General features: G+C 43.5%; 1 long non-coding RNA gene across 1 annotated transcript; it reads left to right on the plus strand.

Annotated features, from left to right (window-relative positions):
• The first annotated feature begins 15 nt into the window (after nucleotides 1–15).
• Nucleotides 16–14,570, plus strand: LOC140489441 (uncharacterized). The gene is made up of 3 exons (XR_011963129.1): nucleotides 16–126; nucleotides 7,837–7,967; nucleotides 14,328–14,570. It is a non-coding gene; the product is annotated as an uncharacterized lncRNA (long non-coding RNA).
• The last annotated feature ends 4,242 nt before the right edge of the window (nucleotides 14,571–18,812 follow it).

The following is an 18,812-nucleotide window of genomic DNA, read 5'->3' on the forward strand; positions in this document are numbered from 1 at the left end:
ACAGCAGTATCTTCTCAGTGCAACTGGACACAGGTCATCGGCTTCAAATAACAATTTCAACGACAAACCCATTTTTCTGGAGTCAAAAATGATGAATGCGCAATTGAAATCGATGGTCCTTGGGAAGTAGGTGCCAGTGCTCAACGTTTGGTGGCTGTGGGGGGTCAGGATCAGGGTGAATGGAACACTCTGATCGATGTTGTTTTATCACTTTGGATGTTCCTTTCAGAGATCAACATGCAAATGAGATTCTGTCAGTCATCATTTTATCTATTTACTTTACGTTAGTCACCAATTGTCTTTCCAAATTTCTGATTATCAGACAGATAATATTGAGGGCCATAGTCAGTCAGTATGATGGTCCTGTCAGTATGTTAATTTAGCTATAAATAAGCCCACCAGAGATCTTCAAGCAAACCTCATTCATATGACATGTAGATAGCATAAAATTTACAGGAGTACCTGACAAATTTGCCTGCAAAATTTCCAAAGCAAAATTTCCAATCTCAGACTGGATCTCTCGCATTTACTGAGGTTAAAAACAATGACTGCAGATGCTGGAAAGCAAATACTGGATTAGTGGTGCTGGAAGAGCACAGCAGTTCAACAGATGCTGCCTAAACTGCTGTGCTCTTCCAGCACAACTAATCCATCTCTCGCATTTACTGCTCAGCCTATCAGAAATAAAAGTGAAAGAGAAACAGCTTGTGATGACTAAGCTGCATGCAGGGTATCTAAGAAAGTCAAGTCTGCAAATCACTGAAAAACAACAGCCCTGGCTGGTGTCGAAACAGGATAGAATCCAAGGTGTGTCATGTGGGGGCGGGAATACTGAGATTGGGGAACCAGTACTGGGGTTTGGATTGGAGAGACCGAGGAGTTGTCTGTTAGGAGTTGTGTTTACTCAGAGATGGACATGCTGCTGTGAAGGGGAACAAGGCAACAAGAGTAATGTGGGGCAGAAATATCCTGGAAGAGGGCTAGAGGGGGAGGCTGTAAAGATGAAGTGCAAGAGATGGGGGAGAAGGCTTTAGGGGAAAAGAGTTGAGAGGTAAACAGCAAATGGGGTGGGGTAGAGGGAGAATGCCGTGGAGAGAACAGCTTTAAACCTACCAATAAGGAATACCTAGCCAATTGGAAAACAGGAAAACTTGAAGTCACTGAGGTAGTAAATTTTCGCAAGGTTTGTGAAGGTTTGTAGCTCAGGTTGAGATTTAGGGTGTAGGTTTGCTCACTGAGCTGTAGGTTTGATATCCAGACGTTTCATTACCTGGCTAGGTAACATCATCAGTGGCATCCAAGGAGGTTACCTAGTGAGGTAATGAAATGTCTGAATATCAAACCTACAGCTCAGCGAGCAAACCTACACCCTAAAGGTAGTAAATTCCTTGGAAATGTATGTGCAATTTCTAGCTTCAGGCTGCACATGCTCAGGGACTATTGTTGTGAGAAAAAAGTATAGTGGATGGTATTAATGAACACAGTCAGTCATAAAATATAAATCTGATTTACCGGGATGTTGCCTGGTATGGAGGGAAGGTCTTACGAGAAAAGGCTGAGCGACTTGAGGCTGTTTTCGTTAGAGAGAAGAAGGCTGAGAGGTGACTTAATAGAGACATATAAGATAATCAGAGGGTTAGATAGGGTGGACAGGGAGAGCCTTTTTCCAAGAATGGTGACGGAGAGCACGAGGGGGCATAGCTTTAAAGTGAGGGGTGATAGATATAGGACAGATGTCAGAGGTAGTTTCTTTTAAGGGTATGGAATGCTTTGCCTGCAATGGTAGTAGATTCGCCAACTTTAAGTACATTTAAGTCATCATTGGACAGACATATGAACGTATATGGAATAGTGTAGGTGGGATGGGCTTCAGATGGGAATGACAGGTCAGCGCAACATAGAGGGCCGAAGGGCCTGTACTGTGCTGTAATGTTCTATTTTCTATGAAATGCGAGGTGCACTAAAAAGGTTAGTAACTCCCTGGTTAAAATGCCCCGGCCTTGTGGAAGTGCATTCTCTGTGATCTCACCAGTTTGTAGAAGGTTTGTGTCGAATGATGGCTTCTTCCCGTGTAACATGTTTGTCAGTTAATTTAGAAAAAAGGGTTTTGTGGCTACCTTGTGACTATTTTGTGTCAATTTAAGTAGTGATGTGCACAAAATTTGTACTTTGTGTGTTATGGCTTCAGGTTTAATAAAGGGTTGATAATTATTGAGGATATTATACAGTCATAGAGATGTACAGCATGGAAATCGGCCCTTCGGTTCAACTTGTCCATGCCAATCAGACATCTTAACCTAATCTATTTGCCAGCATTTGGTCCATATCCCTCTATACCCTTCCTCTTCATATACCTATCCAGATGCCTTTTAAATGTTGCAATTGTAGCAACCTCCACCACTTCCCCTGGCAGCTCATTCCATACATGCACCACCCTCTGAATGATATTGATAAATTCTTCTAATTCTGTTTTTATGTGTGTCCAAACATTTTGTATGATAGCATATAGAACACATCTTTGCTATGTGACTGTCTCAGCTAATAAAATAGTTAAGGAGTCTGAGAACATGAAAAAAACCCACCCCCACCCCCTCAAAAATATTTTTAAAATTGAGGAAAATTACCAAATAAAATCACTTGACAAAAATGTGAATGCATGGTGCCCTAACCTCACAATGCTGTTTGGGAGGGATTACTAGATTTTGACCTAGTGATGCTAAAAGAAAGACCCCAGTTTTGACTCACTGACTAGCACTCTGCATTCAAAGCTTGGCCAAGACGAGTACTACACTTTTGAAGATGCCTTCGCTACGTGGAAATGGTAGTACAGGGGTAATGCCACTGAATTAGTAATTCCCAGGATATTCCATACATGAGCACCAACTAACCACCAAAAGACATGACCAACTATCACTAGTATTCATAAAGAGGGACACCAGTTCAACTGGGACGGTACATCCATCCTGGGACAGGCTAAACAAAGACATACACGGTATTCCTAGAGGCCTGGCATTCAAAGTTTGTGAGAAGATTTGTAGCTCGGGTGCTGGTTGTTGTGGTTCTTTTCGCCGAGCTGGGAATTTGTCTTGCAATCATTTCATCCCCTGTCTAGGACACATCCTCAGTGCTTGGGAGCCTCCTGTGAAGCACTTCTGTGATCTTTCCTCCGGCATTTGTAGTGGTTTGTCTCTGCCGCTTCCGGTTGTCAGTTCGAACTGTCTGTTGCAGTTATCGGTATATTGGGTCCAGGTCGATGTGCTTATTGATTGAATCTGTGGATGAGTGCCATGCCTCTAGGAATTCCCTGGCTGTTCTCTGTTTGGCTTGTCCTATAATAGTAGTGTTGTCCCAGTCGAACTCATGTTGCTTGTCATCTGCGTGTGTGGCTACTAAGGATAGCTGGTCGTGTCGTTTCGTGGCTAGTTGGTGTTCATGGATGCGGACCATTAGCTGTCTTCCTGTTTGTCCTATGTAGTGTTTGGTGCAGTCCTTGCATGGGATTTTGTACACTACACTGGTTTTGCTCATGCTGGGTATCGGCTCCTTCGTTCAGGTGAGTTGTCTGAGAGTGGCTGTTGGTTTGTGTGCTGTTATGAGTCCTAGTGGTCGCAGTAGTCTGGCTGTCAGTTCGGAAATGCTCTTGATGTAGGGTAGTGTGGCTAGTCCTTTGGGTTGTGGCATGTCCTCGTTCCGTTATCTTTCCCTTAGGCATCTGTTGATGAAATTGCGGGAGTATCCGTTTTTGGAGAATACATTGTATAGGTGTTCTTCTTCCTCTTTTTGCAGTTCTGGTGTACTGCAGTGTGTTGTGGCCCTTTTGAACAGTGTCTTGATGCAACTTCTTTTGTGTGTGTTGGGATGGTTGCTTTCGTAGTTCAGGACTTGGTCTGTGTGTGTGGCTTTCCTGTAAACCTTTGTGGTGAATTCTCCGTTCGGTGTTCTCTGTACCATCACGTCTAGGAATGGGAGTTGGTTGTCCTTGTCTTCCTCTCTCGTGAATCGGATTCCTGTGAGTATGGCATTGATGATCCGGTGTGTGTTCTCAATTTCTGTGTTTTTTAATGATTACAAAGGTACCACAAATTCAACCCAAACTCTGGGTCAGATATATGGATGACACCTTTGTAATTGCCAAAAACGGATACCCCTGCAATTTCATCAACAGATGCCTAAGGGAAAGACAACGGAATGAGGACATGCCGCAACCCAAAGGACTAGCCACGTTACCATACATCAAGAGCATTTCCGAACTGACAGCCAGACTACTGCAACCACTAGGACTCATAACAGCACACAAACCAACAGCCACGCTCAGACAACAACTCACCAAAACAAAGGACCCGATACCCAACATGAGCAAAACCAACGTAGTGTACAAAATCCCATGCAAGGACTGCACAAAACACTACATCGGACAAACAGGAAGACAGCTAACGATCCGTATCCATGAACACCAACTAGCCACGAAACGACACGACCAGCTATCCTTAGTAGCCTCACACACAGATGACAAGCAACATGAATTCGACTGGGACAACACTACTATTATAGGACAAGCCAAACAGAGAACAGCCAGGGAATTCCTAGAGGCATGGCACTTATCCACAGATTCAATCAATAAGCACATCGACCTGGACCCAATATACCGGCCACTGCAGCGGACAGCTGGAACTGACAACCGGAAGTGGCAGAGACAATCCACTATAAATGCCGGAGGAAAGATCACAGAAACGCTTCACAGGAGGCTCCCAAGCACTGAGGATGTCACCTAGACAGGGGACAAAACGTCTGCAACACAAATTCCCAGCTCGGCAAACAGAACCACAACAACGGCCTGGCATTCAAACTGGAACTCCACTAACAAACACATCAATTTGGACCCCATTTACCAACACCCAGAAAAGAACTGGAAGTGATATCACAACCACAACAGACCAAGACTCATAAATAGCAAGCGGGACAGACCAGTGCTTCATCAGAGACTCACTGATGATGTTACCTAGCATGGTGAGAAAATGTCTGAGGACAAACCTAGCAGCTCAGTGGGCAAACTTACAACCTGATACTCCATACAAATTCCACCACACTTGATTAGCTAACAGTTTTATACAAGATACGCACCAAGGCTAGTTGAAAAACTATTGGAGAAAAATCTGAAGAAGAGAATTAATCTCCTTTTGGTGAGGCTGGTTTGATCAGGGACACACAACATAGCTTTATCAGAGGTGCATCATACCCAACCTGGTGTGTAGATAAGAGTAGTACAGTTAATGTAGTTTCTATGTGTTTCAGAAAGCCTTTGACAAAGTCTCACTAGGAGACTGATAAAGAAGGTAAAAGCACATGGGACCAAAATTGGCTTTGTGACTTCATTCTTAAAAAAAGGTTAGGGGAGACTTGATTGAGGTGTATAAAAACAATGACAGGTATGGACAAAGTGATTATAAACCAGCTGTTCCCCTTTGTAAAAGGGTCAATAACAGGGGTGCATAACCATAAAGTGAAGGGCAGGAAATTTAGGGGATTTGAGGAAATTTTTCACCCACAACATGGTGGTATTGTGGAATCCACTGTGTGGGATGCCAGTAGAGGCAGGAAACGTCACAACCTTTAAAAATTAAGTCATCATGTTGATGAGCACTTGAAAAGTCATAACGTTCAAGGCTCTAGGTAAAGTGTGAGAAAGTGGGATTAGTGTAGATAGATTGATGAAACCTTGATGGGCCAACGGGCTTTCTCAGTGCTATATAACTCTAATTCCAAGTTAGGATGATGAGTGGCTTGCAGGGGAAGTTGACAGTTCTTATGTTCCAGTGTAACTGCTGCCTTAGTCTTTCCATATGGTGGACGTTTCAGGTTTGGAAGTTGCTATCTAAGGAATCTTGGTGAGTTGTTGCTGTATATCTTGTAGATGGTACATACGGCAGCTACTGAGCTTTAGTGATGGAGGGTTTGGATGTTTGTGCTCTGACCCTGAGCTGAAACTCTAAGCTGAGAACTCCTGTCATAACTGTGTTTAGATCACACTGATGTTTATGAATTCTTACATATTGCATCAGCAATGTTTAACCCACCATCTTTATTGTGTTTTTATCAAGGAATTAATTATTTGAAATTGCCCAGTTAAATAACTTTAATCAGAAATATACACTAGCCATTTACTACGCTTCCCTGTAATGTGACATTTCAGTTTTCTTCAGAGAGAGACAGATGGATACATGGGGAGAGAGACCCATATAAAGGGAGTCAGAGAAGGAGAAATGGAGACTCACAGCAAAAGAGATAGAGTAAGAGAGAGGCAGAGAGTGAAAGAGTGAGAGGCAATGACATAGAAAGTGAGAGACAGAGAGAGAGAGAGGAGGTGATAGAGATCCAGAAAGTGAGAGAAATTGACAGAGAGAGACAGAGTGAGGGACAGAGAGAGAGTGAGTGAGATAGAGAAAGACAAACACACACAGGGAAAGGGACACTGAGATACAGGTAGAAAGAGAGACAAAGAAAAAGACAGCGAGTCAGACAAATATATAGAAAGAGAGATACAGAGAGAAATTTAAAAAACAAAGAAAGACAGAGAAATGTTCATAAAGTCAGAGGAAGAGAAGGAAAGAGAAATTGACAGAGAGAGAGATAGGGATAGGTGGAGAGAGGAAGAGACAGAGGTGTCTAGTCCCTCTGCTGGCCAAACCATTACTTTTATGACCCTTCTGCTCTCCACCTGTGGGGGTCATTTAGACTATGAGGGTTACTTAAACCACGAGGGCTAGTTAGCCTGTCAGGATCATTTAGACTGTGGGAGTCATTTTCATGTGGGGACAGCTCCCGCAATTTTAGCACAAGCCCAGTAGGCAGGTAACTGCCGATTGGACTGAGTTTGCTGTTGTCATTTCTGATCCCTAGGTCAATTGAGTGTCTTGCTCAGTCATTTCAAAACACAATTAAGAATCCATGCCAAATATTATGAAAATTTTACTAATTATAAAAAACTCAGTGTGTTGTCAGGTAGTACTTTGGTTGGAATTGTAAATGTGAACAAGGTCAAATTGTATAATGCAAGATAACCCAGCAGAGGGCAGTGGTGTTCCACATATTGTCCACAGTCCCTGTTTGTGACCAGATGGAGCAGCTGAAGCAGTTTGGAGTTCTAACAGTGAATTACTCTGGCATATTTTCTCAGTCTTTTCACATTTCCTCACGGATTTCAACCAGGCACACTGTGACCATCAGGCCGCACCCTTTAGCTTCTTCCCATCAAATGAATACATGGAGAAATTTTTTAAAATATACTTTTATTTTACAAAGTAAGGTTTTTAATATTACAACAAATACAAAACAATACAATTCAAAACAATACAGAAAAAAACACAAGAAAAAAGTTTTAAAAAAGTAAAGAAAACGTATACAAATGTATAAATATATATAGAAAAATACAGAATTAAAAAACCCAACTAACTATTAAACTAAATAAATAACAACCAACAATAAACTAATAAATAGTAATAACTCAACTCAGCCAAACAAGACACTCATACATTCACAATTTCACATCCCTGGATACTAGACTGGTAAAATACAATTGTTACAGCTACATAAAAGACCTTGTTAGTGTGGCAGATAAATTTGTGTCCAGATATTCCAAAAAGGGCTGCCATGTCTTATAAAAATTCTCAGTTTTGTGGTGTACTATATTTGTGAGAAAATCCAGGAGAATATGCTCCATAACAATCTTCTGCCAACCCGACAGCCCTGGGGGGTTTCAGATACCCAAACTAGCAAAATATTCTTTCTTGCATAAAAAGTGAAGATATTGACACGTTTATTTCTTATGTGCACCTGCAGGAAACAGACTGGGCAGGCCCAGAAGAAATGAAATCGAGTCCTTCTCCACCCTTACACCCAAACTCCCCTCCATTGCACCCCCCACAGTGCTCCAGTATGCTTGAAGACAATCACAAGACCTGAGACAATGGGTAAGAGTGCCCGTACAGACCCTGCACTTGGGACATGTTGAAGATACCCCTGGTTTAACTTTTGACAAATGGTCCAGAGCCAAGTAGACCCTGTGGAGAATCTTTAACTGTAAAGTAAGGGTCCTGTTGCAAATTGATGTCTTTCTTGCGTTTTCCCAAATATCTTCCCATGTCTCTGAGGAGATTTCAACACCTAGCTCTCTCTCCCACACCCTGCAGAGTTGATTGAACTCATCTGAGGGGGCAGCCCCAATTGATGATATAAAGATGGACTTCAGCAAGGCATTTGATAGGGTTCCCCTTGGTTGGCTCATTGATAAAGTCAGGAAGTATGGGATACAGGGAGATTTGGCTATCTGGATTCAGAATTGGCTGGCTGACAGAAGGCAGAGAGTGGTTGTAGATGGAAAGTATTCTGCCTGGAGGTCAATGTTGAGTGGGGTCCCGCAGGGCTCTGTTCTCGGGCCTCTGCTCTTTGTAGTTTTTATAAATGACTTGGATGAGGAGGTTGAGGGGTGGGTTAGTAAATTTGCAGATGACACAAAGGTTGGAGGTGTTGTCGATATAGAGGGCTACTGCAGGCTACAACGCGACATAGACAGGATGCAGAGCTGGGCTGAGAAATGGCAGATGGAGTTCACCTGGATAAATGCGAGGTGATGCATTTTGGAAAGTCAAATTCAAATGCTGAATATAGGATTAAAGACAGGATTCTTGGCAATGTGGAGGAACAGAGGGATCTGGGTGTGCAAACTTGCCAACCAAGTGGATAGGGTTGTTAAAAAAGCATATGGTGTTTTGGCTTTCAATAACAGGGGGATCGAGTTTAAGAGCCGCGAGGTTTTGCTGCAGCTCTACAAGTCTCTGGTGAGACCACACTTGGAATATTGTGTCCAGTTCTGGTAGCCCTACTATAGGAAAAATACAGAGGCTTTGGAGAGGGTGCAAAGAAGGTTTACCAGGATGCTGCCTGCACTGGAGGGCTTACCTTCTGAAGAAAGGTTGAATAAGCTCGGACTTTTCTCTCTGGAGAGAAGGAGGAAGAGAGGAGACCTGATCGAGGTGTACAAGATAATGAGTGGAACAGATAGAGCCAATAGCCAGAGACTTTTCCCCAGGGCAGGATTGATGGGTACGAGGTGTCATAGTTTTAAGATATTAGGGGAAAGGTATAGAGGAGACGTCAGAGGTAGGTTCTTTATGCAGAGAGTTGTGAATGTATGGAATGCATTGCCAATAGTGTTGTGGAAGCAGAGTCATTAGGGACATTTAAGCGATTGCTGGACAGGCACATGGATAGCAGTGAGTTAAGGGGTGCGTAGATTAAAATACTATATTTTACATTAGGATTGAACATTGACACAACATTGTGGGCCAAAGGGCCTGTTTTGTGCTGTACTTTTCTCTATTCTATGTTCTATGTTCTAAACTGCTGACAGAAAGAGCACTCTCCTCTCTATGTCGGATTTATAGGGATCAGTCGGAAATGTAGTTTTTTTAAAATAAAATTCCTAACTTGAAAATAACGAAAGAGGTCCCTGTTAGATAACTTGTATTTCTGTGCTAACTGATCGAAGGGCATCATTGTGTCTCCCTCAAATAAATCCCCCATGCAAGACACACCCATAGCTGCCCAACGTTTGAATCTTTGTTTAAGGATCTGGAACTCCCGTCGTGTCCCCTGAACAACAGTCCTTTCTCAATGCCCCCCTATCATCCCTGGTTGAAATCCCGGCATACCCACAAAAGGTGTAAAAGAGGATGTTTTGCCAATATTGCCTTCCCACTGCCGAATTGCCCTCCATGTTTTAATGGTATTTATAACTATGCCAAATAAAGGAGCTGTTCAGTCTCTTGAATGTTGGCTAATTGAAAATCAGGAGGTGAATCCGTATAGGGTACAGCAAACTGGGGAGAATATTCATCTTTGAATATGCCCAAATACACAAAGCCCCCCTGTGAGCACCTAAATGGGAATCTATAGTCACTCTCAAGACCTTTCATAATATCACCCTTAGGCACAGCATCTGATTTAGCAAAATTAATCTTGGACCCCGAAAAGGTGCCAAATGAGCTGATGCATTGTATCAGGCAAGGCACTGAAACCGCTGGATTTGACAAAAAAAATTGGGACATTGTCTGCATTCAATGAAATGTTATATAATTTTGACCCCACATCTGCAGCTGATATATTGGGATCCTTACGAATGGCCACTGCCAATGGTTCAATCACCCAATGGTGAAAGGCAACGGTGAAAGGGGACAGCTCTCCCTGCCAGTTGCCCCGAGAAATGTTAAAATTACTTGATCGTGCGCCATTGGTGATCACCGCAGCAAGAGGGTCACTCTAGAGAACCTTTACCCATCTTATAAAGATTTCACCCAAACCAAACTGCTCCAGAGCATCGAAAAGGTTCGGCCACTTAACTTGGTCAAATGCCTTCTCTGCATCTAGACGAATCACCAGTCTTGTATTGACTGTTGTTGGCACACTTCAATTACATTAAGCAGTCTCACAACATTATTGGAGGATTTGTGGCCATTTATGAAGCCGCCTGATCCTCTTTAACAATAGAAGGTAACACAGTCTCCAGCCTTAACGCAAGAGTCAAGGAGAGGATTTTAATATCCACATTTAAGAGTGAAATGGGCCTGTACGAAGCACAGTCCTCCTGGACCTTCCCTTTTTCTCAGAGATGGTGGGAGACAATCATGGATGTATGAGTCATTAAACATATTGAGCATCAGGCCTGACAATGTGCTTATAAATTCCTTATAGAATTCACTGGGATGTCCATCAGGACCAGGCGCCTTTCCACTCTGAAGCTGCCTCACAGCTTCCTGCACCTCTTGCTCTGATAGCGGGGCATTGAGAAAGGACTGTTGTTCGGGGGTCACGCCAGGAGTTCCAGATCCTTAAACAAAGACTCAGTTTTGGCCCATCTCTCCTCACAACCTTCAGATTGGTAGAACTTAGAGTAAAATCTCTGGAATGCCACATTAATCTTTTTGGAGTCACATGTTCGATTCCCAGACCCTTCCCTGATTGCCATAATGGCTTGAGGGGCATTCTTTTTCATGGCGAGATATACTAGGTACTTGCCTGGCCTGTCACCACTTCATATAACCTTTGCTTTGCAAAGTTAAGCTCCTTCTTTGCTGTCTGCGTGAGCACAGAATTCAATGCAGACCACAGCACCATAATCCTCGGTTGCTTGACCAATGAGGGCCTGTCAAAGTAGGCCTTCTCGGCTGCCTTCAACCATGCTTCAAGGAGATGTTGCTGCTCACCCTTCTGCCATTTCCTACTGGCAGAGTAGGAGATGACTAACCGCCTGTCATATGCTTTGGCAGTTTCCCAAAGGACAGATGGACTACTAACCGAGTCTGAGTTAACGTCTGGGAATGTCCAAAATTCCCCAGAGAAATACTCTGAAAACTTATTATCCTTGAGGATAAAGGGATCCATTCGCCAGTGCCTCGGACCCACTGTAATGTCCTGTCTGGATACAGAATTGGCTGGCCAACAGAAGACAGCAAGTGGTAGTAGAAGGAAAATATTCTGCCTGGAAGTCAGTGGTGAGTGGTGTTCCACAGGGCTCTGTCCTTGGGCCTCTACTGTTTGTAATTTTTATTAATGACTTGGATGAGGGGATTGAAGGATGGGTCAGCAAGTTTGCAGATGACACAAAGGTTGGAGGTGTCGTTGACAGTATAGAGGGCTGTTGTAGGCTGCAGCGGGACATTGACAGGATGCAGAGATGGGCTGAGAGGTGGCAGATGGAGTTCAAACTGGATAAATGCGAGGTGATGCATTTTGGAAGGTCGAATTTGAAAGCTGAGTACAGGATTAAGGATAGGATTCTTGGCAGTGTGGAGGAACAGAGGGATCTTGGTGTGCAGGTACATAGATCCTTTAAGATGGCCACCCAAGTGGACAGGGTTGTTAAGAAAGCATATGGTGTTTTGGCTTTCATTAACAGGGGGATTGAGGTTAAGAGTTGTGAGATCTTGTTGCAGCTCTATAAAACTTTGGTTAGACCGCACTTGGAATACTGTGTCCAGTTCTGGTCGCCCTATTATAGGAAAGACGTGGATGCTTTGGAGAGGGTTCAGAGGAGGTTTACCAGGATGCTGCCTGGACTGGAGGGCTTATCTTATGAAGAGAGGTTGACTGAGCTCGGACTTTTTTCATTGGAGAAAAGGAGGAGGAGAGGGGACCGAATTGAGGTATACAAGATAATGAGAGGCATAGATAGAGTCGAAAGCCAGAGACTATTTCCCAGGGCAAAATGACTAACACGAGGGGCCATAGTTTTAAGCTGGTTGGAGGGAAGTATAGAGGGAATGTCAGAGGCGGGTTCTTTACACAGAGAGTTGTGAGAGCATGGAATGCGTTGCCAGTAGCAGTTGTGGAAGCAAGGTCACTGGGGACATTTAAGAGACTGCCGGACATGTATATGGTCACAGAAATTTGAGGGTGCATACATGAGGATCAATGGTCGGCACAACATCGTGGGCTGAAGGGCCTGTTCTGTGCTGTACTGTTCTAAGTTCTATGTTCTAATACTCAGGGCCTGGGCTCAATGTGCTCGGGTAGGGAGAGGTACGTGCTCTGGAGTGTCAGGGGCCAGATGAGGAGTTTCCCAGGAGCTGGTGATTCCTGCCTCTGGTCCTGGATGGAAATGAAAACTTGATGCTTTCTTGGCCATGGAGGAAGCAAGTTTGGGCTCTCTTTTTAAACAGTGGCCCTTGGTGACCACAAAGATGAGCCTTCTTACTGATATTTCAGTGGAGGTGTACGGCGATTACATGATTTGGTTTGAATGCAGTGACAGCTAGATCCGGTGACCCCTTCCAAAGGCTGGACAAGTATCAAGGCTGGAACCAAGGGGCAGAGCTACAAGACCTGCAGACAATTTCTGTCTGTGTCCCCATTGGTGTAATACCATTCACAATCCATTCACAATCCCCGCAGGCAGCCTGCCATTCCCACCATCAATAGATCAACAGAAAGCACCAGTCCCTCGGCCAGTGACCACCACAACATAGCCATCACATTCAGCCCCGACCCCTACCCCTTCCCCACTCCCACCCCTGACCCCTTCCCCCACTTCCACCCCTGACCCCAACCCCTTCCCCCACTTCCACCCTCACCCCTACCCCGTCCCCTACTTCCACTCCCTGCCCCACCCTTGCCCCTACCCGCACTCCCATTCCCCATTCCTACCCCTACCCCCACTGTCAGCCCCCAACCCTACCCCTTGCCCCACTCCCATTCCCCCACACCTACCCCTTCTCCTCCCACCCCATCCATACCACTACTCCCACACACCCCCCATCACCCCTACTCCCACTCCCATCCCCACTCTTACCCCTTGCCCCATTTCCACCTTCAAGCTGGGAGAGTGCATCCATCACTGAAGCATCAGGTTGGTTTTGAACCCGTGTTATGGAGGCAAAAGTAATACAAGAGAGAAAACCTTTTGGAAAAATTACCAGATTAAATTAAATTGTTTTTTGAAATATTGGTTTCATCCCCTATCCACAAACCCCACCTCAACCTCCACCCACCCTCACTCCAGCCCCATCCCATTCCCACCCCTCTAATCTGACCACACAAGGATAACAGTGAGAGCCATGTGCTAACCAATGCCACTGATAAGGAAAAGTCCTACGATTCTCTGTGGAGTGTGCCTCCAGGTTAGTGATGATTTGCTGCTCCCTCATAGAGCTGTACCGCTAGTGGAGATGGGGCAGAGCTTTGTGTTTCCTTGGTGGGTGTGCACCACATTATTTATGGATGTGTCTGTTGGCTTCAGGCTGGGAGAGAGCATCCATCACTGCAACTCAGATGGTCTGAGGTTGGTTTCAAACCCTAGTTATGGAGGCAAACATTATATGAGAGATGAAACCTTTTGGAAAAACGATCAGATTGAATCAAATTGTTTTTTAGGATGTTGGTTTCATCATTCAGTTTCTGTTGACTAGTTAAATAACAGTTTCAGTTACACTAGTAGATCAGAGCTGATAAAATATCTGAGTCTCATTAGTATTCACAAGATGGAGAATCATCTCTCATTTGATTTATCATAATTGCATTTTCACCCAAACTTTCTCTCAGCAAATTAGTTAACCTGTGTGACAAACTGTAAACTGAAGGCAGCTTCACTTAGTTTAATTGGATTTATAACTCTATATTCACAACTTGTGTGTGGGTTTCTAGCTGGATTGACCTCTGAAATATTTTACATGATCACTCAACCTATTAGTCATATTTTGTGAGAGTTTCTCTTCATTGGTTTTCACTGATTTGGTGACTTGAAAAGATTAACCATTTCACTCCTGATTATTTTGAAGGAAAGAGCTTTCAGAATTCTGCAGCAATGAAGACATCATCATAGATTCATCACTGTCGTTTGAAAATGCTTGCATTGGTACTTGAAGCCAGAATAAAATTAAAGTCTTGAAGAGGCAGGTACAATTATAACATTTAAAAGACATTTGGACAGATACACGAATTGAAAGGTTAAAGGGATATGGGCCAAACACAGGCAAATGGGACTGCATCAGTTTAGGAAAAGCTGGGGGCAGCACAGTGGCTCAGTGGTTAGCACTGCTGCCTCACAGCACCAGGGGCACAGGTTCGAATCCAGCCTAATGTGACTGACTGTGTGGAGTTTGCACATTCTCCTCTCATCTGTGCGAGTTTCCTCCAGGTGCTCTGGTTTCCTCCCACACTCCAAAGATGTGCAGGTCAGGCGAATTGGCCATGCTAAATTGCCCGTAGTGTTAGGTGCATTAGTCAGAGGGAAATGGGTCTGGGTGGGTTATTCTTCAGCGGGTCGATGCAGACTTGTTGGGCCAAAAGGGCATGTTTCATACTGTAGGGAATCTAATCTAATCTGATTGAGATGGACTGGAGGGCCTGTTTCTTGCTGTCTGACTCTAAAAGTCAATGCTGTGAGCCCACTTTTAGGGATCATAGAACATAGAACATAGAACATAGAACAATACAGCACAGAACAGGCCCTTCGGCCCACGATGTTGTGCCGAACTTCTATCCTAGATTAAGCACCCATCCATGTACCTATCCAAATGCCGCTTAAAGGTCGCCAATGAATCTGACTCTACCACTCCCACGGGCAGCGCATTCCATGCCCCCACCACTCTCTGGGTGAAGAACCCACCCCTGACATCTCCCCTATACCTTCCACCCTTCACCTTAAATTTATGTCCCCTTGTAACACTCTGTTGTACCCGGGGAAAAAGTTTCTGACTGTCTACTCTATCTATTCCTCTGATCATCTTATAAACCTCGATCAAGTCACCCCTCATCCTTCGCCGTTCCAACGAGAAAAGGCCGAGAACTCTCAACCTATCCTCGTATGACCTACTCTCCATTCCAGGCAACATCCTGGTAAATCTTCTCTGCACCCTCTCCAAAGCTTCCACATCTTTCCTAAAGTGAGGCGACCAGAACTGCACACAGTACTCCAAATGTGGCCTAACCAAAGTCCTGTACAGCTGCAACATCACCTCACGACTCTTGAATTCAATCCCTCTGCTAATGAACGATAATACTCCATAGGCCTTCTTACAAACTCTATCCACCTGAGTGGCAACCTTCAAAGATCTATGTACATAGACCCCAAGATCCCTCTGTTCCTCCACCTGACCAAGAACCCTACCATTAACCCTGTATTCCGCATTCTTATTTGTTCTTCCAAAATGGACAACTTCACACTTGGCAGGGTTGAACTCCATCTGCCACTCCTCAGCCCAGCTCTGCATCATATCTGCATCATGGTGTTGAGACAGATTGAACCATCCACACTGAGTGACTAACCCTGCTAAAGTTATTGCTAAACAATTATCAAATAACACATGATTAGCATGAAATTAAACTTCCATTCCAGAAAATTACTGAAATCTTGTGGCTGTTAATTCAAATGTCAGGATAGTCCCAGGACTTGAACTCCTTGCTTAACTGGCTATTCAATTTCAGCAATATTTCTTATTCATAACAATCTGATGATGTGACCTTCCACATCACAACCTCTGAGTTCTTCTTTGCTCCTAACACCATGGCTGACCATGCCCTGGACTGGGCTCACCACGTTTCTTACTCTCCCCCGTCCCCTCTGTTTCCCAGACCTGTGATAGAGTTCCCCTTGCCCTCACCTTTAACTCCAACAGCCTTTGTATCCACCATTTCCACCACTTTCAATGTGATGCTCCCATTCATCACATCTTCCCCTCCTCTATCATCATTTCAAATGAACTGTTCCTTCTATAATACCATCAAATCTGACCCTAACCCCTCATTTCTCTCCCACAGGATTTTCCTGTGTAATTGTAGAAGGTGTAACATTTGTCCTTCCAGCTCCTCCCACCTCACTGTCCAAGGCCCCAAACATGCCTTCCAAAAGAAGCAGCATTTTAGATTAGATTAGATTAGATTACTTACAGTGTGGAAACAGGCCCTTCGGCCCAACAAGTCCACACCGCCCCGCCGAAGCGCAACCCACCCATACCCCTACATCTACCCCTTACCTACACTACCGGCAATTTAGGATGGCCAACTCACCTGACCTGCACATCTTTGGACTGTGGGAGGAAACCGGAGCACCCGGAGGAAACCCACGCAGACACGGGGAGAATGTGCAAACTCCACACAGTCAGTCGCCTGAGGTGGGAATTGAACCTGGGTCTCTGGTGCTGTGAGGCAGCAGTGCTAACCACTGTGCCACCGTGCCGCCCACTAATTTGCCTCCACCTCCACCAATTTGCAAGAGTAATTGCTCGTGTTTTAATTCTCTGACATCTCTGACTGTGGTCTGCAGCATCTATCGATTAACACTCAACATGAGCTAGAGGAATGGCACCTCCTTCTGGATTCAGCAACTTCAGATCAAAATCTCTGTCCCCTTGTTCTGTTTCCTGTACTTTGCTTGTTTCAGTTTTTGCTTTTGGAAGCAGCATCTGCCCAAGGCTTATCTTTTGTTTCATTGTTTCAATTATTCCTTTGGCCCTGGGGATCTCTTCTCTGTGTCCCACATAACCCTTGCTTAATAATCATTCTAGTTCTGATGAAAGCTTGCAGACGTGAAACACGTTCTGTCTCTAGACAGATGCTGTCTAACTTTCTAGTTTGTGATACCTGTTGAATACATAGCTGATGATGTATAAAGATTAGCTGCTTATAGCTTTGAACTTCTGTTTGCCTCAAGAGGATTGGAAGCGACATTCTAAGCAGTGAACAAGTCATTTATTTTCTGAAGCAATGCGTTCTGATTTCAGTTTTGCTTTCATCTTCAATTTCCATTTCAGATACTTCCCTGTCACATGAGAAATGCTTCAATAATTTTCTTTGTCATTTATTTCTGATCCCTACGTTTATCCTCTTTATGCAGACATTGAATTCTTTTACATGCAGTATTTAAACATTATAATTAATTAAAGTTTAATTTCTCATATACTGAAAATATATTTGAACATTAACATTTATTTCATTTCTCTTCGAAACAGTGATTTCATTAATTATCAGGGTATCAGGACCAAAATTTTTATAAAGGTTTAAATTTATTTTACTCTCTGTTGGCCCAATTGCCATATTGTATTGCACTTTTGATTTAGCAAAGTTCTTACAAAAATGTTATCAATCAGAGTAAAATAGGGAGATGTTAAATGACAAGATCTTAATCAAAGAGGAAAATTTTCCTCTTAAAGCAGCCAGAAAAACTGGAGAGGTTTAGAGAAGGAACTCCATGGCTTGGGACCGAGATAGTATTGTATCATATCTGATGGTCGTTCTGTCTTTAAAAGATATATTTACAAACCCATCACTGCCTAACAGCATGTGACCTGAGGGTATCTGACTTCAGATCACTGAAGCACAACGCTGGGAACATGCTGCTCAGTTGTGAATTGATAGTTTAATGTTAACCCAATCACCTATGTACCTGAGGACTGTCTTGTTTGTACACAAAAGTTATTTGTAATAAATATCTGTTAGATTCTTCAATACCAAAATATCCACATCCAGTTTCCAACATTATCTGAAACAATAAAGGCTTCACTGAATCAGATAAAACCCTTTGCTGCTGGTGAACTCCCAGCAGGTGTCTGAAGGCCCAGTCACAATTGAAATCAAAGTCAAAGGGACCCCAGATGGGTAGATGGTTAGAGGAGGTTGCAGAGATAGAGAGTTATATCCTACAGGATATAAATACTTCATAATGCTGTACATTTTGACATGAAAATGAAGATTTTCTACTGGTGGTGCAAACATTGAGTCCAGGGTAGAAACGAGAAAAAAAGGAGGATCATTAAAGGGCTGGAAACCAAACAGATTTGTACTCACTGCTGCTGTGTATTTATTAAATGGAACTATCTAGAAACCACAGCCTTGAGAAAGGCCATACAGTCTGGGTAGTTTTGAAATGAAAATTACGTTGCCTATTCCTTTATACATTCTCTTGCTGGCTGTAAGATAAGTCACTTTGCTGAAAGATTTGTAATATTCTTATTTCTGTGTTTCTAGTTCAAATATTTCAATGTAGGATGTTCTGATTTAAGTCTGGTTTTAAAATCAGTGCCGTACTGAACAGTAAGAGCAAGCACTGAGAATGTTGAAATCTGTCTTTCCATGTATATGAGAGCATTCTACTTGTAAACAAGCTCCAAATTGTACAAGTGCTGCTGGTAATTTGATGGATAATTGCTTTGTTTTAGCACTGATGTGTTAATCTTGAGTACATACAAGGGTCATTGCACCTCCCCCTCCTTAACCTTTCTAAGTTGACTGTTCATTACACTGCTGTGATTGTTGTAATGGTGCTG

The sequence above is a fragment of the Chiloscyllium punctatum genome, chromosome 18, assembly GCF_047496795.1.
Source record: "Chiloscyllium punctatum isolate Juve2018m chromosome 18, sChiPun1.3, whole genome shotgun sequence".
Lineage (NCBI taxonomy): Eukaryota > Metazoa > Chordata > Chondrichthyes > Orectolobiformes > Hemiscylliidae > Chiloscyllium > Chiloscyllium punctatum.